The 27,376-nt window shown below is 37.5% G+C and overlaps 1 long non-coding RNA gene across 1 annotated transcript; it reads left to right on the top strand.

The window, feature by feature from the left end:
* Window positions 1–5,373: 5,373 nt before the first annotated feature.
* On the top strand, window positions 5,374–6,335 carry LOC104248910 (uncharacterized). The gene is made up of 2 exons (XR_011402413.1): window positions 5,374–5,579; window positions 5,707–6,335. It is a non-coding gene; the product is annotated as an uncharacterized lncRNA (long non-coding RNA).
* The last annotated feature ends 21,041 nt before the right edge of the window (window positions 6,336–27,376 follow it).

Here is a 27,376-nt window from a genome sequence, read left to right as displayed (position 1 = left end):
CGACTCGAGATCCTGTCGACCTACTAGAGCATAGGTTCGATTTTGACCACCCCTCAAACTCGGCACTACACCTCTACCTTTACCACGACCTGTCGACTGCTGAAAACCCCATGCTGGAGGTCGAACTGATGAGGAAGAAGCAGACACAAATCCAGTCGGCTGAGCCATACCACCACCTCCCCTATTAGGACAATCCCGCATCATATGGTTAGGATGTACGCAAGAATAACATGCATCAGAACCTCGACGACACAGTCAAAAGTGGGCCTTGCCGCACTGATCACAACGTGGTGGTGTGGGTCTCGTCTGACTAGTATCCCTGTGATGTTGCGAGCCTGATGCCTGCGAACTCTGACCTGGACCAGAATGGGTAAATCGATCATATTGAGGCCTCTGAAATTGTGGGGGAGCACTAGCTATAGGTGGCTCCGAACTCCTCGAAGACTGGGGCCTGACGCTTCCTCTGAAGTCATTAGAATACCTCGCAAATCTCGCCCTCTTATGTTGGCCCCTATCATGCTCCCTATCTGCCCTCTGCTGGCGCTTACGATCTTCTAGGGTCTGGGCATAAGCCTGAATATGGGAAATATCCATGCCCTTCACCAAGGAGGTTGTCGTGCACTTATTTAATAGATGTGGTCCCAATCCGTTCACGAACAAATGCACCCTATCACTCATCTCGGCCACCATATGGGGAGCATATCTTGATAAAGAATCGAACTGCATATTGTACTCTCGCACACTCATATTACCTTGTCTAAGGTTCAAGAACTTATCAGCTCTAGCTCGTCGTATCTCAACTGGCAAGTAGTGATGAAGAAAAGCCTCAGAAAATTCCTTCCACACAGCTGGAGGAGCATTTGAACCCCTGGATCTCTCCCAACTATCATACCAGAGAACCGCTAAATCCCGTAGCCGATACGAAGCCAACTCTACTGCCTCTGTATCACTAACATGCATAACCTGAAGTGTACGATGAACCTGGTCAATAAAAGTCTGCGGGTCCTCCTTGGGGTCTGATCCGGTAAACACTGGAGGGTCTAAATTAATAAAATAATGAACTCTCGTACTAACTGGTTTCTCAACAGCACCTGTATTCTGCCTCTGAGCCTGAGCAGCTACCAAGCAAGTCAATAACTGCAAAGCACTCCACATATCCTGGTTCGTAGTGCCAGACGGAGGAACTGGAGGTCCTGGGTGCCTCCTAATATCCTTTGGAGAAGATGGGGTAGCTGAGATATGAGACGTCATCTCACTCTGAGCCTCACTTTGGCCTGCTCTGGCTTGGGGCACCTGACTGGTACCCACTCTCGCAGCTGTATCAAGCCGTCTACTAATTGTTTGCTTCCTAGTCGAAAGCATCGCTGAAAGAAAACAAGGTGAATATTAGAGACAAACACTTACGACTCAACTCTACGCACGATCTAGATTCAGGAAGAAGGTAACAACTCTAGATGTCATGTAGCCTCCTGATTATAAATGTGGCGCGCTACACATCCATAATCAAGACTCTACTAGACACGGCTCATAGACAATATCTAGGACAGACTTGCTCTGATACCAAGTTTGTCACGACCCAAACTGGAGGGCCATGACTAGCACCCGACCATACTTGCCGAGCACCAACGTACATTTTATCTAACCTTTTTTATTATATTTTAGGGTTGACGAGATCAATATAAATGGTAGACCTGGATCATGGACAACCAGCAATAAAATATGATGGCATGAACATACATAGCAGGGGATGACCAGACAATCTAGAAACTACATATAAGGTATGAGCTACCACGCTACCATGAAAGACTATACAACAAAAACTAGATGACAAGGCATACCAAACTATACATGAGTCGACACTTGTCTAAGAGCCTCTAAATGAACATAAGTGCTGCAACATAGCCGAAAAAGGGCCCCGACATACCCATAATGTCTATAACAAAAATGCATACAAAGACCACGGCAAGTCCGGAGAAGGGATCTCGCCAATCACTGTTGAACTGGACAACCTACTGTGGTGGGGGGGCTGCACCTGCCTATCTATTAGGGCCTGCAGCACGTCATGTAATGTCCACAAATAAAAGGACGTCAATACGAATAAAGTACTGAGTATGTAAGGCAGGGAACCATAAATATGAACAGTAATGTAAGCAGGGATAGAGAATATACAACCTGGAACATCTGAGTACCTCTGAGGGCTACTGACATGAAATGCATGATACATATGTATGTATACATAAAATTTTAAAACATACGCCTCTGTGGGCATCATCATCATCATATCGTACCCAGCCATAATAGGCTTGGTAAAAACGTACCTGGCCATCATAAGACTCGGTAGAATCGTAGCCGGCCACGTGAAGCTCGGTAAAACCCAACTGATCAGTAGTTGCACAATATGTGTCGTACCCGGCCAACTATAGCGCGGCTCGGTATATTAAAATAGATACATATATATAATGTATGCTCGACTCATGGAATCACATTCTAAACATTTCGGAGTGACGTAAGGTCGGTATCCTCTGTACACGTTATTAGGACCAACTCTTCATTACGAACCTTATAAGAATCAGGAAGTACCAACAACATTGATAACATAAGAATAAGAGAAGCAACATTAACATCAATCGTTCCATAAGAGGGAAAGCAATGTAAGTACTGCTAGCTTCTAAGAGTAGAGTATCTTTGGAAGCTCGTTCATTACATTATGTACAATCGGAGTCGTGCAAAAGAAGAAAAGGGATAGCCTCACATACCTTGTATATACTTCCCCAATCACAAGCTATGCAATTGTCACAACTCCTTAGTCTACAATAAGAGAAACGATACTATCGTTATCATTTAAGCGTCATAACTATTATGTATCGACCACAACCTATTTTACGTTGAAACGGACAACACCTCCCCTATATATATGACTTCACACCATTCCAAACAATCACCAAAAAGCCCAAACAACATCAATAATAAACATATTGAGCCTCCCAAAACAGTCCACGCACAACCTAATTACATCATATATACGACGACCACCGTAGTCATGTCAAACGACCCGGAAATGTTACGAATCACTATCAGCCCACAACCCTACATATATATATGGTGTTACTCCACATCCTTCCGCCTCCAAAACTCCACAAAATAGTAGTAAAATATGCAGCCCAATAGCAACACAAAACAGTCCACAAAACAGTCCGCTACAAGTGAATAACTCGAACTCACGGCTTCTGATCACTGTCCCGTGAGTTCTTACATGTATAGAACAAATTGCCATGAATTAACAGCAGAGAAAAATGTATGAAAGATGGAAGTAACTTACCTTACTTGTTGGATAACTCATCCCTTCCCTTGGTTCTTCAAACTCTAGGTTTTACCTTCAAATAGAACTTGAAAGAGAGGGAAAATCGATTAGGGTTTGTGTGGGATTTTTGGGGAGGAGTTGCAGGGGTTAACTTTGGTTTTGAGGGTCTGAAATATGGATGAAATAACTGAGTTCATAACCCCTTAAAAGTCCTCTCTTGTCTGACTTAGGTCTTTTAATTTTGTCCTATCATTTTGGCAAGTAGGTGATGCACCTACTTGTCATCTACCAATCTGCGCAGGCTTGCGAAAATATAAATATCTCTATACTCCGAGATGAAATTGACAAATGGTTTAATGAGTTGGAAACTATACTCGTAGATCTTTAATGTGGTGGGTAGATCATCCCGTAATTCCTTGTAAATTAGGAGAAAAGCTTAGAAACATTTAACCTAATGTTTAAGTAAACTTATGAACCTAAGTTGCGACAATGTTTGTCGACTTTTGTTTCATAACTCGTTTGACTTTAAGACTTATGATACAGATATTATATGATTCAAACACTTTAATACATGACCTTGAGTGTATTAAGAACCTCTAGGTTTACCTGAAAATACGAGTTACAACATCCTTGATTCGTTTAACTTCTAATACTTGTTAATCACCCTTATACACCCTTGTATCACTTAAGACCAATAGGATTAACTTCTTATCATCTCAAAGGTTATTCTTTCTTGAATTTATGTTAACTAATATATGGTATGAACTAACGCGTGTGGATATGGGTTGTAATAGATAAGGAAGATGATAAGAGGAAGAACAACAAGACTAAACATTCAAGGGGAAGTAGTACTTACGATTCGTGTTCCAGTTCTCAGAAAATGGCATGTTTTTGGCATGGAATAGGTGCGAAGTCTTTATTCGAACAAATCGGCCCATCCAACCTTAGTCCCGAGCCTCGTCTATACTCGAGAACGGGGCCTTTCTGGCCCGACGAGCAAGCTTGATCAGTCCTCCTCGATAGAATTGGGGACTGTAAAAGCACATAAGGTGATCGAGGGTGAAGGGACATCCCTCAATTTTGCTTACGATGAATCAGAGGAGAATCACTATCCTCCAGAAGGAAGGATGGATCTGGCCAAGGGTCATGTCGTACCTCTTGCAGAAGGCATAAGGGACCCAACGTGAATGGGTACGTGTAAACACTTAGAAAGCCCTTTACGTGGGTAGTGATCGATTCCTCGGGCAAAGGTACCACCACATGCTTATCGACCCAGTTGCAATCGTCTTTAACCTTGGTAAGGAAATCATCAGTTATTGGGCATACGTACCTCGAGACCGATTCACATCGACTTGGTACCGAGGAGGTCTTTTTAGTTTTAAAATTAGCAATAGTAGGGCACCCTACCAGAACGAAATCCTGAAGAGGATATTCCATCGCAGCTTCGTCGCCGGTGGGCTGTGATGAAGAGGCGACCTCCTTTTGCGGTACAATCTTAGAGTATACGCCAAATTTTACCTCCACCTTGTGAAGTTAGAAAATCTGTTTCCGATAGACTCCCGACTCAAGGAAAAAGTGAAAAAGAAGTAGAAGTAACAACAACAAAATAATATGGTAAGGTGATCGGGTGATAGAATATTCGAATAGTAAAAGAAATCTACGAATCAGAAGATACCAAAATAGAAGACAAATACTAATGCTAACGGCATGTAAAGGAACCACCGACGTCTATCTACTAACATTCTATCTTAATTCCCAACCTCCATACCCTCCTATCAAGTGCCTCTTTTAAGTAAATTTAAAATATAATTGACTTCCAAATTTTCTTCTACAATTTGACTTTCATGTCTCCTTCCACATATCTTGGAACATTCTCAGATACTTCTGTGTTGCTTCCTGGATTTCTCCAAACCTAACATATCGATTAAATTCATCAACCCTACACGCCAAACTCACCATACAATTAATCTTCCTAGTTTCTTTACGCGGAATTTTGCCGTTTTCTAGTTTCAACAACGTACATAAATTTAGGTTTGTGTTTTGGTTTCTTCAATTCGCAGCGCGTCGTTGAATTCTCTTCTTCTTCTTTTTAGGCTTATAGTTGAATTTATACTTCCTTTTTCACGTTTATATTCCTGGTGAAACATTCCTATCCTGATAAGGTGATATCACAATAAACACTAGAGGTTATAATATTGTGCAAATAGAGTAAAAAATACTTTTTTTGTGTTGATCCCTTTACACATGGTGATCTTCTAGCGTAGCGGTAAACGCAAAGGTAATTAAAATTTTGTTTTAGGTCATAGGTTTAACTTTGAGTGAGTCATTTTTGCATTTTCTTGAATTCCCTCGTTGGATTCTTTGGCTCCAGGGTACATTAATTTTTTCTTGTGCTCATGTTTCAGGATCAATAAAAACACTTTTCTCTATTTCCTTTAGTCATTCTCTCGTTTGATTATAATTTAAGGATGGAAGTATACCAGAAGCAGTACAGACGACTATTTGACCGCCTAGATGAAAACGGAGATGGGAAAATATCAGCATCAGAGTTGCAACAATGTGTACATTTGATCGGCAAAGATATGTCATTTGACGAAGCAAAGGCTGCAGTTGCAGCCCATGACTCGGACGATGATGGCTTAATGGATTTCGATGATTTTGTGAGATTAGTGGATGATGGGACCGAAGAAGAGAAGGCGCGCGAGTTGAAGGAGGCATTTCGGATGTATGAAATGGAGGGATGTGGATGCATTACTCCGGAGAGTTTACAGAGAATGCTTGATAAATTAGGGGAGTCCAGAACTATTGATGAGTGCAGAGGAATGATTTCGAGATATGATATCAATGGCGATGGTTTACTGAATTTTGATGAGTTTGTGATCATGATGAGTAGCTAGACATGAGTTTTTTTTTTAAAAAAAAAAAATTAATCTGCCTTGTGGTGACGGGGGTTTTGGCTAGACACTAGTTATATGTCAAGTTGTACGCTTCCTTGACAAATTATATTGGAAAATGAAGGCACAATCTTTCTGCATATTTGATTTATCACTCGTTCATCGTGCATCAGATATCTAGATATACATGCAATCTCGATATTTAATTTCTAGATTGGCTATTCACTGAGGCATGCAAGGCATTTCTTTTTTCAATTACGATTTCAAACTATAGAGTTTGTGTTATAAAACAATAAAAGAAGTAAAAGAGCATTGCGGAGAAAAGGAGAGAGAGAATTCTTATTGATTTGGGATCATTTACAATGGAATAGAACCTCTTCATTTATAGGAAAAAAATGACTTAGCCACCAAGTAACAAACCCTAAGATCTTTCTAAAATATAGACGTTCGCCTTAAATAGAATTCTATTTATAACACTCCCCCATGAATATCTATTCAACAGATAATGTGCCTCATTAAAACCTTAACTAAAATAAAACCCAATGGGAAAAAAATTCTAGAGAAAGAAAAAGAGTACACATATCTAACAATACGCCTTTTGGTCGTTGTTTAACCAAAAAATAGAATTTTAGTCAAAGCTAGAATTTAGAAGAACACGGGTTACTGATAATCGAAAGAATATGTAAAAGAGAGTAATTTAAGTAGCAAGAATATAATCAGGAGAAAAACAAGTAAACCAAAGTATATTCTAATAGTGTTTCGTGTCCGTACAATTGATCAGATATCTCCCTTTTATAGTTATCTTGGAGATATATGTTTTGCCCAAATCATAATGAGGCTATTATGAGTAATTAAAGACATTGAATGCTACGTTACATAATCATTACATTCAATACAAATTCTCTAATGTATTCCACATTTAATGCCTATTAAATGTCGTATCTGCACTCTCTTCTATTGTCAGATTCATTCCTTTTGATTCTCGAACATAAATGACTTAGATAGGTATGGGCGCTGAGTTATTTGAATAACTGTACGTGCCTCTTCCTCTGCCATTTGCTCGTATCTGTTGCAACTCGTACCTCTTGGCTAGTTGTAATTCTTTGACCATTTGACCCGTCTACATGTCTCGACACGTCGCCTTTATATTTAAATATAATTTTTCCAAATACAGATAGTCCCCCCACTTTCCATTTATTCATCAGTTGAATATTTGGGAAGTGAATTTCATTAAAAGAGAATTTTTGTCACCACTAATGCTACGACAAAATTGACGCTTCAATTGTCGCTTCCATTTAATGCTCCATACACGTGTCATTTTTCCATTGGTTCTACAGTTTTGCAGCCCTTTTCAAGTCTTTTTTACAGCTCCACTATTCACGAAGTGCTAGTTATCATTATTATGGTCCTTCCATCATTGCACTTTTACCTTTGGCGGTTGCTTATAATATAAATATAACTTCTTTCCTTGTCTTTTACCACATAAAAGCTTATTGAACACTTAATTCCTCAAATCTCAGTTCACTTCTTCCTCACATTATTCTTCTTCGTCATGTCTTCACCAAACCCTAACCCTAGGAGAGTTCCCATTGTTGATACCTTCCCCAATGCCCCCATTAGGCATAGAAGGCGAGGTAGGCTTCGTAGCTTAGGGTCTACTCGTGGTGGTGGTTCGTCTATACCTTCTCCTAGTTCTGGTCCTTCTTCTAGAACCAGAGGTTCCCTTTCTCATAAATCTTCTTCTAGGGGTAAAGAACCTTCTGAACCATTACGTGAGCCTTTAGTAGAGGAGATAGTTCCTACAGAACTATCTTTTTACCATGATAGGGAATCTCTTAGAAACCAGGTTTTCGCTTTAGATCGTGTTGATGCTTATCCCACTCAAATTACAGAAGTTTTGACTCTTGTAGTTCGTAAAGACTGCCATTGGAGTAATGATTTTTCCATTATAATCCATAATCCAAATCAGAGAATTACTTCTTACTTGACTGGGTTCTCTTTTGTTTATACATACCCTTTCACTTTAGGGTTCAAACCAGCTATTGACCCGGTCATTCTTGAATTTTGTCGTTTCTTTAATGTCAGTTTGGGTCAAATTGGCCCAATCATATGGAGGGTTGTTGCCTGTTTGAGGCATTTAACCAATATAGCTGATGTTTCCTTTACTTTCCCTCACCTGATTCATCTTTACTCTCCTAGGCTTTTCCGCAATGGCGTTTTTACCCTAGTGGCCAGGAGTAAGAGGGTTTTGGTGAGCCCTAAAGATGACAAGGACCGTGGCTGGTATACCCAGTTTGTTGCTGCCCCCACTGTTGGCTTAGTGGGTGAGGATAACGTTCCCTTCCCTGAGAAGTGGAATTTTGCACGTAAGTCTTTTATCCTTCTCGTGCCTTTTTTCTTCAAGTTTATCAACTTCTCTAATTTTGCCCTTTTCTTAGCAACCATGGGAGTTGTGAAAGATATTCCCAATTTTCTTGGTTGGGTAGATAAATTGCTGAAGACTTCACCAATAGATGGTAGGTTTTGGAGAACACTTTCTAACCGTTACGGTTGGAAAGTAAAGACTCATGGTAAGAGATTTTATTTCATCTTTCACGCATATATATTTCTTTATTGCTCTAACTCACATCCTTCTTTTTATTAGGATTTGCTATTCGAGGAGTTACTGCTAAAGTAGTTGCGGCCTCTCGTGTCTCTTTGGGAACCCGTACTCCTTCGGGGACCTGTATCTTTTTAGAAAGAGCCCGAGAAATAGTCTTGGGTTCTTCTTCTGCGAAAAGGAAAGTTGTTGAAGAGGAAGACTCTGAAGAAGAGTAAGATGGGGGCTCCCTGGTGACGAGGCCACGAGCTAGGAGACGCATCGTCTCTGATGACGAAGCTGAAGTTTCCCCTCGTCTTTCTGTTTCTCTTACCGAACCTATTGAAACCCCAGTAATAATTCCCGACGATGACATCACTCCTCATGATACCCGTGAGTCTATTGATCAACTTTTCATCATTGGTTTTGGTAGTGGAAGTTTAGGGCCTATTTTAGATGAAATACCCTTATCTTCTTTTTTCAACTCCTGTTCCTGTGATTCCTTCCTTACCAGCCCCAGCTATTTCTGTTCCTTCTTCTACTGTTTTTACTTCTTCTACCGCTCCTCCTTTGACGATTCCCCCTCCTATCGTTCATCATACGGAAGTGGGTTCTTCAAGTAGAAGTACCGCTATGAGGAGGGTAACTATTGAAGTTCCTACTGATAACAGCCTTTTGAGGAAGTCAGGTCAGGCAGATGTATGGCTGGAGCCTTTAATTGGCCCAATTGAAAAAGCAAAGATGGAGAGTCATAGTTCCCTGACTCTAAAGAATGATATCGTGCATTCCACTTTGAAGGTATTTTCCTTCTCTCCCTTCTTTACTTTGTAAAAAAAATTTATCTTTGGGATTCTTATTTCCCTTCTTTTTTTAGGCCAATCTTATCGGCACAGAAATGATGAACAGAATCTCAATCTTAGAGAAGGTAGCACATGATTCAGAGAAGATAGCATGTGATTCTCAGTTGGAGGTGATCAATTGGAAGTAACAATTTGAGAGTGCACAAATTGATATGGAAGATTTACAAGAGAGCAAGAGTACCTTAGAGCAGCAGGTTCAAGCTTTAACTTCAGAATTAGCGGTTGAAAAAGCTTCCTCAAGCCAAGCAAAAAAAGAAAAAGAACATCTCGAATCCTCCTTCTCAGAGCAACTATCTAAGGCCACTGAAGAGAACAGAGAGTTGAAGGCTCTTTTGAGTCATAAAGAAGTTTACGCTGGGGAGCTCGTGTAAAATTTAACTCAAGCACAAGAAGACCTTCGAGTCTCTGTTGATAAGGTGTGTGCTTTAGAGAGCTCTCATGCCTCTCTTTAATCTTCTTATAACTCCGCCTTGGCTGAAAATGAAGAGCTAAAGAATGAGATTGCTAATTGGGAAAAGGATTATGAGATCCTTGAAGAAAAATCTATTGTTGAGGTAAGTTGGGCATTTTTGAATTCATGTCGTGATACCCTAATTGAAGCTGGCCAAAAAAACTTCAACTTGGAGTCGGAGTTAGCTATGATCAATGAAACCATTGAAAAAGCTCAGCAAACTCAGGACTTCCCTTCTCCTTTGGTTGAAGCTCTCGTGAATGTTGAAGCTGATACGGGTATCCCAACTCTTTCAAGCCCAATCGAGCCTATTGCTGCAAGCCAAGTTGAAACCGCATCTGTTGATGCACCTACCTAAATTGAGTCTGCTGCTATTGATGCTCCTGCTTCAGTTCCACAAACTTCTCAATGACCAGTTTTAATCATTTGAATGATTTTGTTTTTGTTTTTATTTTGAAAAATTGTAATCAAACCCTTAGCTTCATTTGAGGGTTGGTTTTGGAAACGCAAGTCCCCAAGTCTTTTATGGGGCAATTTGTATAAATAATTTCATAGTTTTATGACTAAGTTCGTACTTAGTCTTCAATTTTTAAGTATTAAGAAGTTTTTCATGTTATTATCTTAAACTTCTGTCTGCTTTATTCTTGCCTTTATTTTTAAGGACTTATAGAATAATTTGCATTTCTGTTCTTCGAAAATGCTTCTATTAATCTCATGACTAACTAATTTAAACATGAGTTTTATAAAAGAAGGCCCTTTTATATTTTGACACTTAATGAAGAAGACGTCTTAACTTCATAATAGTGTTATCATACGATAAAAGAAATAGGAACACGCATGTTTCTTTGAAATAACTTTGACAAGTTTTGAATAATACTTTACATGTATTTGAATTACATCTATAACTTTCTCATAATTGTTTTTCTTATAACAGATTTTTACAAAAGAAGAATAATAGATACGGGGTTTTTCCTTATAACTCGTTATAGTACATAGCCTTTATCCTAACTATAGTGAGGTTTTTCTTTGGCCTTAGCTCGTGGCTCCATCTCGTGACTTTGCGACTTTTACTCTGCACTTGACTCTTTTAGGCTTGATTTTTCCTCAATCTTCTTTGCCTTCTTTATACACATATCTGTGTATATTATGTAGTCCCCCAAGTGTTTGAGTGTTGAAATATGAAGCCTCGAGCACTTGACAGTTTCTCTCATTTGGTCCTTTTCCTGAAAAGGAAAAACATACGGGACTCGGAGGTGTAATTATAGATGAAGACTTCTTAACCCGTTTGAATTTCTATCAGAATAATTGTGACCCTAGGCCAGGAATTTTATGCTATTATGTGTGCCTTACAGGTCATGACTCATCATTTAGTACGGGTTAGCTTTTTGCCTATCATCTAAAATCGTTAGTAAAATTTTAACAATTCAAAAATTAAATTTAAAATGGTGATACCTGACCGTGGGTATTCCTTAGAAATAGTATCTCTTCAAATGAACAACATTCCAATGTGAAGGTAGTATCTTGCCATCCATTATCTCCAGTTCATATGCTCTCTTTGCTGCAATATCACGAACTCTATAGGGTCCTTCCCATGTTGGACTTAATTTACCCGCGTTAGCTGCCTTTGTAGATTGAAAAACCTTTTTAAGCATGAAGTCCCCAATTTTGAAGAACCTGAAGCATGCTTTCCTATTGTAGTATCGTTCTATGACCTGCTTTTGTGCTGCCATTCTTGTTAGTGCAGCTTCTCTCCTTCCTTCGAGTAAATCAAGATTTAAACGCATCTCCTTGTCATTGGACTCTTCTGTTGCATGCGTGAACCTTGTACTTGGCTCCCCTATCTCAACGGGAATTAAAGCTTATTCTCCATAAACCAAGGAAAATGGTGTTTCTCTCGTACTTGTTTTCGTCGTTGTATGATATGCCCATAAAACACCAGGTAGCACTTCTGGCCAATTCCCTTTTGACTCTTTTAATCATTTTTTTAAATTGTTGATAATGACTTTATTTGTTGATTCTGCTTGCCCATTACCCTCCGGATGATAAGGCGTAGACGTAATCCTTTTAATTTGCCAACTTTGAAAGAATTCCGTGATTTGAGCTCCTATAAATTGAGGACCATTATCACATACGATCTCCTTTGGTACACTTAATCGGCATATGATATTCCGCCAAATAAAATCTTTGAATTCCTTTTCTCGCACCTGTTTGAATGCTCCTGCCTCTACCTATTTAGTAAAATAATCAGTGAGTACGATCAAAATTTTACCTATCCTTTTGCTTGTGGTAATGGACCTACGATATTCATTCCCCATTTCATAAATGGCCACGACGCGATGACCGGATGTAATAACTCCACAGGTCAATGCATATTGTTACCGTACCTTTGACATTTATCACATTTGGCCATGAAACGTTCTGCTTCTTCTTCCATTTTAGGCCAGTAATAACCTGCCCTAATTAAGGTTCTTACCAGTGATCTTCCACCTGCGTGATTCCCGCAATGCCCTTCGTGTATTTCTCTCATTACATACTCCATTTCCGAAGGTCCGAGGCATCTTGCTAAGGGACCACCGAACATTTTACGATATAGATTGCCTTGCTTTAAGCAGTATCGAGCAGCCTTTTTTCGAAGCGCATGAGCTTTTTTCTTATCATCAGGGATGGTACCATACTACAAAAAAGCTATAATCTCGTTCCTCCAATCCCAAGTTAAATTATTAAAATTTACCTCATTCTTATCAGGTCGAGAACTGAATGAAATAATGTTAAACTGAGGCGTTTGCATCACTTGCCACATCAGCCGCAGATGTGAGATTTGCTAGGGCATCTGCTTCAACATTTTCATCCCTTGGTATTTGTATAACTTTCCAGGTTTGAAATTGCTTTATTAATTCTCGTACCTTTTCTAAATACTATTGCATCCTCGCTTCCCTGGCTGTATAAGTCCCCAGCATTTGATTAACCACGAGTTGTGAATCACTTTTGATTATAATCTGATTTATGCCAAGTTCCCGTGCCAATTCTAGACCTGCAATTACAGCCTCATACTCTGCCTCATTGTTAGTTATAGAATGACATTTAATAGCTTGTCGAATGGTTTCACCCGTAGGTGGTACCAAAACAATCCCTAAACCTGCACCTTTTACGTTAGATGAACCATCAGTGAATAAAGTCCAAGTTCCTGAGTTAGCTCTATTGAACACCTGTAATTCTTTCTTTGCTTCTAATTGCATTCCCTGGCAAAAATTAGCCACGAAACTAGCTAACACTTGTGATTTTATAGCAGTTCTAGGTTGGTACATGATTTAGTATTCACTTAACTCTATAGCCCACTTAGACAACCTACCTGATAACTCATGCTTATGTAATATATTACGTAAAGGGTAGGCAGTTACTGCAGCAATAGGATGACACTGAAAGTAAGGTCTTAACTTCATAGATGCCATGATTAATGCGAGTGCAAGTTTTTCTAATTGAGGATACCGCATCTCCGTATCTAACAAATATTTACTAACATAATAGATGGGGGATTGTTTACCTTGTTCTTCCCGGACCAAAATAGCACTTACCGCTACTTCCGAAACAGCAAGGTAAATGATTAGTCTTTCCCTAGCCTTTGGTTTTGCCAGCAAAGGTGGTTTTGATAAGTATGTTTTCAAATTCCTAAGTGCATGTTGACATTCCCCATTCCATTCAAAATGATCCTGCTTTTTAAGGGCTGAGAAGAATTTAAAGCACTTCTCTGATGATTTAGAAATGAATCTTCCCAAGGCTGCAATTCTCCCTATTAATCTTTGAACTCCTTTCTTGTTTGAAAGTATATCAGGGATTTCTTCAATGGCCTTAATCTGTGCAGGATTCACTTCAATACCACGGTTAAAAACAATAAAACCCAAAAACTTACCTGATGCAACACCAAATGCACATTTCTCGGGATTTAACTTCATATTAAATTTGCGCAAAATTGAAAATGTGTCAGATAAGTGTAATATGTGATCTTTTGAATACTGTGTTTTAACAAGCATATCATCTATATACACTTCCATAGTTTTTCCTAAATGCTCTTGAAACATTTTGGTAACTAACCTCTGATACGTTGCACCTGCATTCTTTAGACCAAAGGGCATTACTTTATAACAGTAAGTCCCCCTATCTGTTATGAATGAAGTTTTTTCTTCATCTCTCGAATCCATTTTAATCTGACTATAACCTGAATATGCATCTAATAAACTTAATAGTTCGTGACCTGCAGTTGCATCAATCAATTGATCTATGTGTGGTAGTAGAAAAGAATCTTTAGGGCAGGCTTTATTAAGATCTGTGTAATTTACACAAACCCGCCACTTACCGTTCTTCTTTGGAACTACAACAGTGTTAGTTAACCAGTTAGGATACTTTATCTCATAAATGGAACCAATTTTTAGCAATTTTTGGACTTCTTCTTAAATCACCTGATTCTTGAAAGTTCCTTGCTTTCTTTTCTTTTGCTTGACAGGAGGGTATGATGGATCTTCATTTAGTTTATGAGTCATCACCTCCGGTGGTATTCCTATCATGTCAGAGTGGGACCAAGCAAAGCATTTCACGTTAGTTTTCAAAAATTCAATTAACTTACCTCTCATACCTTGTCTAAGATTGGCTCCAACATAGACTTTTTTATTAGGCCATTGAGCAAATAACACGACAAGCTCTAATTCCTCTATTGTTGTTTTGATATTTTCATTCTCTTTTGGTTCTTGAATGGTATCAGGCCTTGAATCTACATTTGTTTGCCCTTGTTCAGTTGAGGTTTGTGTTGTGGTATCCTCAACTGCCTTCTGTGATTGCTATTTACCTTCATTTCTCGTGCTTGTATCTGCAACAGAGTTGATAGCCCTGGTTTTATGTTGATCTCCACGAATTTGATAGATTCCCTATGGCGATGGAAATTTAATAATTTGATGCAAGGTTGAAGGAACATCATCCATTTCGTGGATCCATGGTCTCCCAAGAATCATGTTGTAAGCTATCTCCATATCTACCACCGGGAACTTTGTATCTTTGACGACTCCTTCAGTGAATGAGGTGAGTGTTACCTCTCCTTTCGTGAGGACACTAGAATTATCAAATCCAGATAGAGTTTGCGCCCTTGGTATCACTTTATCTTCAGCTTGCATCTCACGTAATACTCTTAGAAAAATAATGTTCACGGAACTACCTGGATCAATCAAAACTCATTTTACATTAGTATCATGTACAATTAAAGATATTACTAGTGTGTCGTTATAAGGGGTTAATACGCCATCTGCATCTGTGTCATTGAACGTAATGTTGTCTTCCTCTAAAACATGCCTCACCCGATTCCCTTGGGTAATTGTTACTTTAGAAATTTTGTTAGCTGCAGTATATGATATACTATTGACGTATTCACCCCCACTTATAACGTTGACAGTACTTTTGGGAGAAGGTGGTTTTGGAGGCTCCTGCCTGTTCTTCATGTAAGCTTGCTTGCCTTTCTCACTGAACAACTCAGTAAGATATCCTTGTTTTAATAAATGATCAACTTCACTTTGTAAAAATTTGCAATCTGCTGTTTTATGTCCATGGTCATTATGAAACTCGCACCAATGGTCAGGATTGCGCCTGTTTGGATTCGATCTCATTTCCTTTGGCCATCGAACCTTATCTCCCATGCTTCTCAAAATAGCTACGAGCTCGGAGGTGCTGACGTTGAAGTTGTAACCACCGAATCTCGCTTTTAAATTTCTATCATCATCTTGTGACTCATAGTTGTTTCGCTCATTCCTGAATCTTGATAAAGAACCTGATTCTCTGTTTCTTGATCTGTGATCGTACCTTTGATTATCCTGCTTTGACTGTGAGTCCTTTCCTGTAGGTCCCACGTAAGGCTCGTACCTATTTTTACCGGATCTTTTTTCGGTCTTAGCACGTCTTGAACTTACCTTTTCTTCTTTTTGAAATCGTGGAACAGTATCTTCTTCAATCCTCATCTTCGTGCTATACCTGTTATAAACATCATTCCACGTTGTAGCTGGGAATTCTCGTAGGCTTTCCTTGAGTCTCCTCGTAGCTTCCGAGCTTTTTTCATTCAAATTACTTGTGAAAGCTATAGCTGCCCAGTTGTCAGGTATATGTGGTAATGTCATTCTTTCATGTTGAAATCTGTCCACGAATTCTCTAAACAGTTCTGAGTCCCCTTGCTTGATTTTGAAAATATCCTCCATTCTTTTCTCTACTCTTTGAGCTCCCGAGTGTGCTTTGATGAAAGAATCTGTAAGCTCAGCAAAAGAATTTATAGAATTTTTGGGTAAAAGAGAATACCATGTTAGCTCTCCTTTGGTGAGCGTTTCACCAAATTTTTTGACTAATATTGATTCAATCTCCTGCTTAGTCAAATCGTTGCCTTTTACACCCGTTGTGAATGCAATCATGTGATCTCGTGGGTCTGTTGTTCCATCATATTTTGGAACATCAGGCATTTTGAATTTTTTTGGAATTAGGAGTGGAGCAGCACTTGGCTTCCAGGGTTGTTGCGAATATCTATCCATATCTACCCTTTTGATTATGGGCGGCACCCCGGGTATCTGCTCTATGCGCTCACTTTTCTCCTTGAGCTGTTTCTGCAAGGTTAGTACTAACTTTTATAAATCCGAATTAATTACATTATCTGGTTCTCTCTCATGTGATTCACTAGGAGTTCTACCGCTGCCTGAGTTAACTAGCCCGGAACGAGGGTTTTCCAAAGTGTTATTATTTGGAGTAGGTGTGGGTGTTGCAACAGGTAACTGGTTAACAAGTGCCTCAACAACTTTGTTGACCTGAGCAGCAATTAATTTCTACAAAGCTTCATCAACAGCTTCAGCATTTTCAAATTGACTCTGTCCATCTGTATGAGATCCATCAGGAGTGCCTTCATGAGATCGCCGAGGAGAGCCTCGTGGAGAACTAATTAGTACGTTATTATCCTGAAGGTCTCTCTGAAGTTGTTGGTTTGTTTGGTTTTCTTGGTTTCCTTGAATATTGTCATTATTGTTCGACATAGTTGATGCAACAAGGAAAGTTAAGCGAAAAGAAAATAGATTATCAGACTCCCGGTAATGGAATCAATTTGTTTAACCAAAAAAATGGAATTTTAGTCAAAGCTAGAATTTAGAAGAACACAGGTTACTGATAATCGAAAGAATATGTAAAAGAGAGTAATTTAAGTAGCAAGAATATAATCAGGAGAAAAACAAGTAAACCAAAGTATATTCCAATAGTGTTTCGGGTCCTTACAATTGATCAGATATCTCCCTTTTATAGATATCTTGGAGATATACGTTTTGCCTAAATCATAATGAGGTTATTATGAGTAATTAAAGACATTGAATGCTACGTTACATAATCATTACATTCAATACAAATTTTCTAACGTATTCCACATTTAATGCCTATTAAATGTCGTATCTGCACTCTTTCCTATTGTCAGATTCATTCCTTTTGATTCTCGGACATAAATGACTTAGATATGTACGAGCGCTGAGTTATTTGAATAACTGTCCGTGCCTCTTCCTCTGCCATTTGCTCGTATCTGTTGCAACCCGTGCCTCTTGGCTAGTTGTAATTCTTTGACCATTTGACCAGTCTACATGTCTCGACACGTCACCTTTATATTTAAATACAATTTTTCCCAATATAGTTGCCTCGTTAAAAACCTTGCAAGGAAAACCCAATGGGATAAAACCTTGTAAGGGAAAAAAAGTACAACACGTATTAACTCCCTCCCCCCCTGATGACAACATTAATTCACATCCTTGAACCTTCACATTCCAATCATGTGCATCATCTTCAAAAGATCGTTGGTAGAGATTTGATAAACAAATCATTCATATTATCACTTGAATGAATATGTTGCACCTTGAAATCACCATTCTTGTATATATGTAATCTCTTCATATAATGTCGTAAAATAGTCTTTTCAATATCTCCATAGAGGTATTCTCGCTATCACATTATTATGCTTATAGTTATAGCAAGATACATATGTGCACAAATTGCACTTATCATATGGTACTTCATGACCAAGAATCGTATATGCTTCAAGTAATTTAAATCCTTCAAGGATTGTTAAGTCATATAAGCCAAATAATAGACTTTAGTTAGATGCATATCAAGTTTTCATGTCATGCTAGACAAATAAGATATCGAAAACTGATTGCACATACCATTGACATTATACTTTCAAGTGTTTGAACTACAGGTCAAAAACTATATGTCTTTCGTATGAAACCAATTCTATTCGAATTATGTCTCTTTCATTTAGCCAATATTTTTGTGCCTGTATTCGACAGACTTAAGATCCTCATCTATACTTAGCACTATCATAGATGTTGTCGATGAATATTTTATATCGGTTTCAACCTCCTTATTTTTCATAAAAATATAACATAGAGATCTCTTCATTCATATATTCAGGTACCTAAATCTCTCTTGAGATTTTATGAAGTGTTATGTCATGTGATTTTCAAGATCACTTGCCTCCTTATTATGATCATTTTGATCATTTACTTATCTTTTTTATCAAGAATTTATTTGAAACCGATTTGTCTATACGCTTTTAAGCGTACCATAGACTTTGTCCTTCTAGGACTTATTCTAGTAGGAGCATTTGCAGTGAGAATATAGTTACTTTCTTTGGGTCAGCAAATGCGTCTAGCATGCTTTGCAATATATTGCAAAAGAATTATCTTTTTATGAACTTGAAGTTCATATTATCTTATTCGAGGATCTAGATGTACACATGATAATTCATTTCAAATAACTTTTTCTAAATTGTTTATCATGTCTCCCCCTCATGTTAAAAAAACTAACTTGTTTCCTCAACTTTTTGAAAACATCTTTGTGCATTATGGTGTTAGTCCAAATATACACTGCACATCAATAATAATAAAATAAAATTATTTGGTTCTTGACCCTGAACCACTTGAGAGGGGAGAATCTTTTTTTGTGGGGGGGGGAGCAGAGCAGTCAAAGAATGAACCAAACCAAATGATTGTTCTAGAATGGCTATTCCTCACAATTGCTCCTTGTGATGCAGCGAAACCATGGCAATTAGGATCTCAAGACGCAGCAACACCTATAATGCAAGGAATAACAGACTTACATCACAATGTCTTTTTCTTCGTTATTCTGATTTTGGTTTTCGTATCATGGATCTTGGATCGCGCTTTATGGTAATATACTTCCGTATATATATAACATATACCAAACTGATATAAATAACTTTGTTCTCATAAGCAATAGTTTAGCTATTAAGTGGAGGAACTCAATAAATTATTTTGCTAAACCAACTGTGATGTAAACCAACTTATCAAGATGAACTTCTTGAATAGAAAATCTGAAAATTATGCTCGAAATTTAATTATTGAGCAAGTTACCTCGCAAAATACCATTTTGCGGGTTAATAATAATTGCACATGTAACCATCTCATAGATGCATATTATGTGGTATACATGGCAGGTGAATGAGCCCATATTCACCTTTGATATTTCCAACATTCATGGGATTCAATCCCAATTTTAGTTGGTATATTAATTAATGAGAACATGCAACATAAGAGAATTCATAAAGAACTTTCTAGTTCTTTAATATTTACCTATGTGAATTCTCTATTATTTTTGTACGTCATACTTAAATTGATATGGTTAAATCAATTATGCCAACTGAATAAATTATCAATATTAATAAAGTTCAGGTTTACACCATGACATGTGCAATTATCAATAAACTTCAAATTTATTATGATATGGTTTTTATACCAATAATCATCCACTTTATTGTGGTATTCTTTTATTTGTGTAGTACAAACTGGAGAATAAAGCGGGTAACTTTTTACATACATATTAACTCGCTACAAGTTGTAGTAATAAAAGATATTAAATCTTTCCTTTATTTGTAGTCTCAATATAACCAACCGCTTTCGCGAATACTTTGGAAACTGAATAAGTTTCTTTGAGACTTACTACAACACAATGCCTTATTGATAATCAATTTTATTTCTCCAAAATAGTAATAATTGGCTCTTCCAGAGCTCTCAATTAATTTGGTACTACCACATATTCATCAACATCCATATGGTGAATATCTCTTTTAAAGAGAAAGTTATACCATTATGGTTATGATCAAAATTATATGCAAGATATGTTTCTTGCATTAATCTTATTCTTTAGTAATCACATTACCAAGATATTTTGGAGTGCATTAGGTATGTGACCAATAACCATTCATGCCATAGTAATGACATCATTTTCTTACTTCCTCTCAAACCTCCTTCTAGAGGTGAGTGTGGTATATTCACTACCACTAGCACGTTCATATCCTTCCAAGAATGAATATATATTCATAAATCAGATGTTGTCACATTCACATCATGAATGGACCATAATCATCTATATGTGCTTTATAAAATTTCATGTCAAATCGATGACAAATATTACTTTCACAGAGTGAAGGATTATTTTGAGAATCCGTATTATTCTCATTATCACAATGATGCTGATTGTAATTTTGTCTATTGTCACGTCCACATCCATTTATACCTTCACGGTAATAATTTTATTTTCTTTCAGACTTATCACATATTGACATCATATTATCTTAAGGGAATGAGAATTATCTTAAGGGAATGAGAATGAAGCAAATTTAATGGGACGGGTTTTCACTTCTTGTGCTCACGATCATACATGACTTTGACAATGGCAAGACATAGAAATTTTACCACTTCGAGTGGTTATAATTTCTTATTAACTCCATTAGAGTTATAATCAAAATTTATTTTCTTTGCTTGTATTTAAAATCAAATTATAGAATAAAAAAGAAAAATACGGTAAAATACATACCTTAAATCAAGAAATTAATCATGAAGGAAGTTCATGGATGACAATCATTATGCTCAATCCCAAAGCTTCTACACAATTGGTTAGAGTCTCGTGCTGATAACGTGTTATAAAACAATAAAAGAAGTAAAAGAGCATCGCGGAGAAAAGTAGAGAGAGAGAATTCTTATTGATTTGGGATCATTTATAATGGAATAACCCCTCTATTTATAGGAAAAAAATGACTTAACCACCAAGTAACAAACCCTAAGATCTTTCTAAAATATAGACATTCACCTTAAATAGAATTCTATTTATAACAGTTTGTTGATTTTTGCTCTTTCTCGATCTCCTCTTCTTGAGTAATATCAATTTTTATTTTCTAGTTTATTTTAAAAGTCAAAGGCGCACAAGTAATTTAAGTTCAGTTTACAAGGTAAGACACCTAAGTTTATTTAAGGATATTAGACCCTCTTTTCATATTTGTTAAGTCAAATACTTAATTCACTGAAAATGCTTCAGTTAAAAGGATTATCTTGCACTTTTTATCAAATACATAAGTTCAAATGTAATTGGCAAACCAAGAAAAGATAAAAGTAAGAAGAAATTCCAAAGTTTTATGGTATTACTATAAGTTGCTACTCATTGTTTTTCTCTATTCTCTTCGCCCTATACCTTATATGTATTTTCTTAATTTTTTCAGCTATTCACACTCCCAACAAAGAAACTTTATGGAAATTAATAGTAAGAATTGGGAATATGGTGGAAATATTACAAGTATATAAGTGAACTATTCCTTTTGATTATATTGACTAAGGACCTATTTGTCCATAAATTTTTTTTCTTTTTTTTAATTTTATTCAGAAATGTGTATGTACATGAAAATTTGTAAGTTTTTGAAAAAAATTCGAAAATGAGTTTTTCAAAAACCAAAATCATTTTTTCAAGTTTTCCGAAAAAAAGTTTTTCCCCACTCACAAAAGTGCAATATTCTTTTCAAGTGAAATTCATGTCCAAACATAAGTTCAAAATTCAAATTCCATTTTTCAACTTTACTCCAAATACTACTTTTTTCAAAAATTGCAATTTTTATGCCCAAACGCCTATAAAATAATGAGCCTAGTGTGAGCTTATTGTTATTAATCTGTATTACTATAATGAATAACGAAATAATAAACTTTTTGAAATATAAGCAAAAACAGAAAGTTAGTAGAAACAGAATGTCGAAATAATATCTGGAAATAATTTCCAAATAAATCGAGCCTACTGAATGCACAGTGTATCCTTAAGGAAATTATTCCCCTCAAGTACCTGAGGCGCTGGAGTATTATCCTCCCAGGATAGAAATTACTCACAAGTGTATTGGTACTAAAAACTTTGATAAACTGCAAACCACTTAATGGTTGTAAATCACATTGGAATAGATTTGTGCAGAAGAAGAAGAAGTCTTGAAGTTCAGAAAATTCGTAAGGAAAAATTCTGGGATTCAAAGCATATTTATAGACTTTCTGGCACTGTTTCTGAAAAGGTTTTCAACCTTTCAGAATTAACAAACATGGTTGTTGGAACACATGGGAATATTTCTGTTTGAAATATTACGGAAAACGAAATCAAAATAATTCGGGAAAGAAAAACAGACCGGACCGGGTCACGCCAGGGGTCCTGGGTTATTTCGGGTTGAATTTGCATTAATTAATTAAATAATTAAAAGAAACTTTTTCCAAAAAGATTAATCAATCAATTGATCTTTGACTAAATCCGTATCTGGAGTCGAAGCCGAAGACTACACGAGGCTAACTTTCTTTCCAACCCATTTAACACCAAGAGAAGTGCTTTCTCAATATAAGCACATTCACTTTTCTTTCCACCACCAATGAGGGACACTTTGTTCTTTCCAAAGCAAAAGGGAGCTCACTTTCCCTCCACTATCTTCCCTCCATTTTTCATTCACCAATCTTTAATCCCATCAATCCCTCACATAATTGGGGAATGGCTATAAGACAAAGGAATGCACGGGCGAGTGTGTGATTTACATGCAAATATTAATTGCATCTGGATAAGTAAGTTTCCCTTTGAACTTTCCGTAGTGAACTTATATCGGATATACTCGATCAATCGGTAGATTTGATATCTTTGAACTGTCGAGCTTTGTTGTATACCTAGACAACATAAGTCATACAATCAACCCTTAACCATTTATGGTTCTCACAGTTGTGTTCGTTTCAGCCATAAACACTGCCTAGCTTCATGGGTGCTTAGAGAATGGGCCTTTACTTTTATTCCCCTTGAAGCTGCTTACACTTCATACTTACATAAGTGATTTCTAGACGTATAATCCTATAGACACACTATTTGGTCATATCCTGCCAGACTTAGCAAATAACTAAAAAGCTTTAAGCTTTATTGACTCATCAAAAAGCCTTAATGCTTTACCTTGATTTCTAAACATTGTCTTCATCACGAGAATAGGTTGAGTTATTTGACAATGTTGAACCGTCATTCATAACTTTGTTTGATCTCTTTGAACCTAGCTCTTGGGATTTCCAGTCTACTAGGTAGAGTTACTGCCATGATAACTTGTCCTAGGTCTTAGCCCCATTCCTTTTGATGATCTTTCAACTGCCTCTCTAGATAGGCCTTTTGTAAGTGGATCCGACATGTTATCTCTTGACTTTACATAGTCAATCGTGATAACACCGCTAGAGAGTAGTTGTCTAACGGTATTGTATCTCCATCGAATGTGACGAGATTTTTCATTATACATAATGCTCCCTACCCTGCCTATTTCCGCTAGACTATCACAATGTATACATATAGGTGCCAAAGGTTTGGGCCAAAATGGAATATCTTTCAAGAAACTCCAGAGTCATTCAGCTTCTTCACCGGCCTTATCTAAAACTATGAATTCAGATTCCATTATAGAACGGGCGATGCACGTTTGTTTGGACGATTTCCAAGACACTGCTCCACCCTCAATTATGAAAACATATCCACTTGTGGATTTAACCTCAGATGATCCGGCGATCCAACTTGCATCACTATATCCCTCAATCACTAAGGGATATTTGTTATAATGCAAAGCATAATTTTGATTAAGTTTCAGATACCCCAAAACTCGTTTCATTGTTGTCCAATGTATTTGATTGGTATTACTTGTAAATCGACTCAGTTTGCTAATAGCACATGCTATATCTGGTCGCGTATAATTCATGATATACATCAAATTTTCCAATACTCTTGCATAGTCCAGTTGTGAGTCACTTTCACCTTCATTCTTTTGAAGTGCATAACTCACGTCAATTGGAGTCTTGGCAATTTAGAAATCCAAACCCTTTAACTTGTCAAGTGCTTTTTCAATGTAGTGAGACTGAGATAATGCTAGACCTTGTGGAGTCTTGTGAATTCTGATTCCTAAGATCATATCAGTAATTCCTAAGTCTTTCATGTCGAATTTGCTAGCCAACATGCACTTAGTAGCATTTATATCTGTCATATTTTTGCTCATTATCAACATGTCGTCAACATATAAACAAATGATGACTTCATGACCTGGAGTGTTTTTAATATAAACACATTTGTCACACTCGTAGATTTTAAACCCACTTGCCAATATTGTTTGGTCAAATTTGGAATGCCATTGTTGGGTGTTTGTTTAAGTCCATAAAGCGACTTAACAAGTTTGCACACTTTCTTTTCTTTACCGGGAACCACAAAATTCTCAGATTGTTCTATGTAAATTTCTTCCTCCAATTCTTCGTTTAAGAAAGTTGTTTAGCATCCATTTAATGGATTTCAAGACCATACACGACCGCTAGTGCCACTAGCACCCTAATAGATGTTATCCTCGTTACTAGCGAATAAGTGTCAAAGTAATCAAAGCCTTCCTTTAGTCTATAACCTTTGACAACAAGTCTTGCCTTATATTTGTCAATAGTGCCATCAGCTTTTATTTTCTGCTTAAAGATCCTTTTCGAACCTAAAAGCTTATTTCTTGGAGGAAGATCAACCAATTCCTATGCATAGTTATCTAAAATTGATTGAATCTCACTATTGACTGCCTCTTTCCAAAATGTTGAATTGGAAGATGACATAATTGTTTTAAAAGTTTAAGGCTCATTTTCAAGCAAGAACGTCACAAAATATGGTCCAAAGGAAGTAGATGTTCTTTGACGTTTGCTATGCCTTGGATCTTCTTCACTTGGAGTATTTTGCTTTGGTTCTTCCTGTGTTCGTTTAGGTCTTTCACTTAACGACTCACATTCAGTTTTATATGGATAGATGCTTTCAAAGAATTCAGCATTATCTTATTCAATTACCGTATTAACATGAATTTCGGGATTATCAGATTTATGAACCAAAAACTGACAAGTTTTACTATTTGTAGCATATCCAATGAAAATGCAATCCACAGTTTTCTGTCTGATTTTACCCTTTTGGGTAAAGGTAATTATACCTTTGCTAAACACCCCCACACTTTGAAATATTTCAAGTTGAGTTTTCTTCCTTTCTATTTTTCATATGGAATTGATTACGTTTTGCTATAGGGTACTCTGTTGAGTATTCGGTTAGTTGTAAGGATAGCTTCCCCCACTCTACGGTAATTCGGAACTTATTAATAAAGAATTAATCATTTTCTTTAATGTCCGGTTTTTTATTTCTGCAATTCCATTAGATTGAGGTATGTAGAGGGTAGTAGTGTCACGACCCGGATTTTCCACCCTCGGGAGTCATGATGGTGCCTACTCATGGAAGCTAGGCAAGCCAAATATTATAAAATCATTACCCTTTTTATTAAACATGTTCAATAATTTAAAATAATAAGTGATTAAACAGCGGGATAAATTAAATAATCAGAAATGCGGAAGTCAAAACTTAGTAATTCAACCAAACACTTCTACATAATCTAAAGTACAAAACTACTCAGAATTTGGTATCACAAGTCATGTACTATCTAAGAATACTACAAATAAGGTCTGAATGGAAATACATGAGTCTGTCTCTGAATAAGTAAAAACAGAAAGATAAAAAATAGGAGGAGACGCCAAGGCCCGCGGACGTTTGCAAGACTACCTAGGGTCGCCTGAATAGACTAAAGATAACACCCTCACTGCGGTCCAAACGCTCCGGTATTAGAATCTGCACACAGTGCAGAGTGTAGTATCAGCACAACCGACCTCATGTACTAGTAAGTGCCTAGCTGTGACGACACGGCCAGTCGTCTCATGAGTTACCGCTCTGTTTCCCCCATTTATGCTTTATTATGCTTCGTTATTCGTGTTTTATATGATTGAGTTGAGTAGGTTGCATTTGGAGTGGATTTCGTAAGAAATGAGACACTTAGTCTCTTTTGAGAAGGTTCAAGTTGGAAAAGTCAACCGGATGTTGACTTGTATGTTAGAGATCTCGGATGTGAGTTTCGATGGTTCAGTTAGCTTCGGGAGGTGATTTATGACTTAGGAGTGTGATCAGAATTGGTTTTGGAGGTCCGGTGTAGAATTAGGCTTGAATTGACGAAGTTAGTATTTTGGCGATTTCCGATTGGTAGGTGAGATTTTGATCCGAGATTCAGAATGAAATTCCAAGAGTTGTTGTAGCTTCGTTATGTCATTTGTGATGTGTGTGCAAAATTTCAGGTCATTCGGACGCGGTTTGGTTGCGTTTTTTATCGAAAGCGTATTTCGGAAGTTTTTAAAAAACTTAGGCTTGAATTCAATGTGAATTGATGGGTTTGGTATTGTTTGAGGTGTTTTGATGATTGGAGCAAGTTTGAATGAGGTTTTAGGATATGTTGGTGCTTTTGGTTGAGGTCCTGGGGGCCTTGGGTGAGTTTCGGGTGGTCAATCGGACCACTTTTGAGTTTCGAAAGTTGCAGAAAAATTGATCTCAGGAGTTGCAGCAATTTATCTCTTCGCGTTCACATAAGGGTCCTCGCGTTCGCGAAGAGTAAGCGGAGGAAGGTGTGAAATTGGCCTTTGCATTTGCGAGGCAGGCCATGCGTTCGTGAAGGGGAGTGAGCTTGGTGCATCGCGTTCGCGAGGGGTACTGTCGCATTCACATAGAAGGATTCGAGTCAGAGGATTAGAAGTGAAGTTGTGCTTCGCGTCCACAGGTGTGATGTCGCGTTCGCGAAGGGTCGCCAAGGCAAAGAATCACGTTCGCGAGTCCCATGTCGCGATCGTGTAGAAGGAAAATTTGGTCATGATAAGTTGTGCATCGCGAACGCGAGAGTTTGACCGCGTTCGCGAAGAAGGAAAGTCAGAACTGGGCAGAAATTTTATAAGTTATTTCATCCGCAATTTTGAGTCATTTTTCCACCATAGTTGATCATTTTGAGAGCTCTTTGAGGGAGATTGAAGAGGGATTCAAGGAGAAGTGATTAGAGGTAAGATTTATGAACCTAAAACATGATTCTACTATGAAATTAACCTAGAAATT

This window comes from Nicotiana sylvestris, chromosome 9 (assembly GCF_000393655.2).
Source record: "Nicotiana sylvestris chromosome 9, ASM39365v2, whole genome shotgun sequence".
Taxonomy (NCBI): Eukaryota; Viridiplantae; Streptophyta; class Magnoliopsida; order Solanales; family Solanaceae; genus Nicotiana; species Nicotiana sylvestris.
This window is presented reverse-complemented; position numbering and strand designations above follow the sequence as displayed.